General features: G+C 38.1%; 1 pseudogene across 1 annotated transcript; it reads left to right on the top strand.

Moving 5' to 3' along the window:
• The first annotated feature begins 584 nt into the window (after positions 1-584).
• LOC308355164 (large ribosomal subunit protein eL30-like) lies at positions 585-955 on the top strand (annotated as a pseudogene). The gene has a single exon. The product of its transcript is annotated as a large ribosomal subunit protein eL30-like (transcript).
• The last annotated feature ends 635 nt before the right edge of the window (positions 956-1,590 follow it).

Below are 1,590 nucleotides of genomic sequence, written 5' to 3'. Positions count from 1 at the left end.
TGAAAGGTTGTGTCTTACACAATATTGCTCTTCATCCCTTGTACACACTCAGTGGCCAATAAATGTTTGATGAAGCAGAAATTGATAAAGATGATGGATTTAAGCTGTACTTTGAGGACAGATAAGAAGAAAAGATCATACAGCAGGATACAGCATAGAGTTTTAGTTTCACTCTTACTGTATCTTTGTGGAAGCTTTGATGTCAGAAACTAATACACTTCCACAAGAAATTAGCATTTTTATATAGTTAATCAGAGATCCTTGTTGTTTCATCTAGATTTAATTGAAAATAAAGTTAGAAAAAGATTGGAAATGATTTTCATATTTTACCTCAATTATAATAACACATTTCTTTAATATTTGTTCTCAGATACAGCAGTGATATGACATTCTGCTGGACCTGGCAAATTCCTCTTAGGAGTCAGACTGCTGAACTATGCAAACACTTCCCCACAGAATCATTAACTTCTCAGTTCTTTAGCTAATAAGGGAAAAAAAATCAAGTTCATTCCATCCTTTCTCCCTCCCTAGTCATCTTGGTGACAGCTCTGGGTTGGTGGCCATTCTATACCTAAGGCAAGAGGATGGTGGCCACAAAGAAGAGGAGAAAGACACTGACATCATCAACTCTAGGCTCCAACTTCTTATGAAAGGCGGAAAGGGTATGCTGGAGTACAAGCAGACTCTGAAAATGAGCAGATATGACAAACCAAAACTGGTCATCCTCATCAACGGCTGCCCAGCCTTGAGGAAATCTGAAATAGAATAATACTACACCGTGTCAGCCAAAAGTGGTGTATATCATGACAGTGGCAATAATGCTGAATTGGGCACAGCATGTGGAAAATTCTACAGACTATGTACACTGGCTATCATTGATCCAGGTTCATTAATTCTGGCTATCCATTGATCTGGCATCATTAGAAGCATGCCAGAACAGACTGGTGAAAAGTAAATCATGCAAAATTATTCTTTATTAAAACTGGTCAGAGCTTATTTTTTAAAAATTAAGTTTAAATTCCGTGTTTAGGGGTGCCTGGGTGGCTCAGTTGGTTAAGCCACTACCTTCAGCTCAGGTCATGATCCTGTCCCAGGATCAAGTCCCGTATCTGGCTCCCTGTTCAGTGGGGAGCCTGCTTCTCCCTCTGACTGTACCCCCCTCATGCTCTCTCTCCCTCTCATTCTCTCTCCCAGATAAATAAAATCTTCAGAAAAATAAATAAATTTCTTGTTTATACAAGGATAGATATTAATAGGAACCATGTCTGTTCCAATTTCCTTTGTGCCTTCTATGTTGTTTATGTAACTTGCTTTCATGGTCTCACATTCCATAGGAATTGAGTTTGTCAAGCATCAGAAGTCACAATTAGCTATAAATTAGATAATACAGCTTCAGTGTTATTATTTATGATGTCCGATGAGTAGGAATGTGAAGTCTGCCTGGTTTCCTATGATCTTAAGGCACTTTTTAAGATGAAAAGATACAAAAGGACCCCAGTGATGGTAGACCTCAAAGATGCTGAAATATTAAGTAGGCCAACAAAAAAAGATGATTTTGTCATCTACTATTTATTTCTGCAAGCAACCTGT

The sequence above is a fragment of the Martes martes genome, assembly GCF_963455335.1.
Source record: "Martes martes genome assembly, chromosome: 14".
Lineage (NCBI taxonomy): Eukaryota > Metazoa > Chordata > Mammalia > Carnivora > Mustelidae > Martes > Martes martes.
This window is presented reverse-complemented; position numbering and strand designations above follow the sequence as displayed.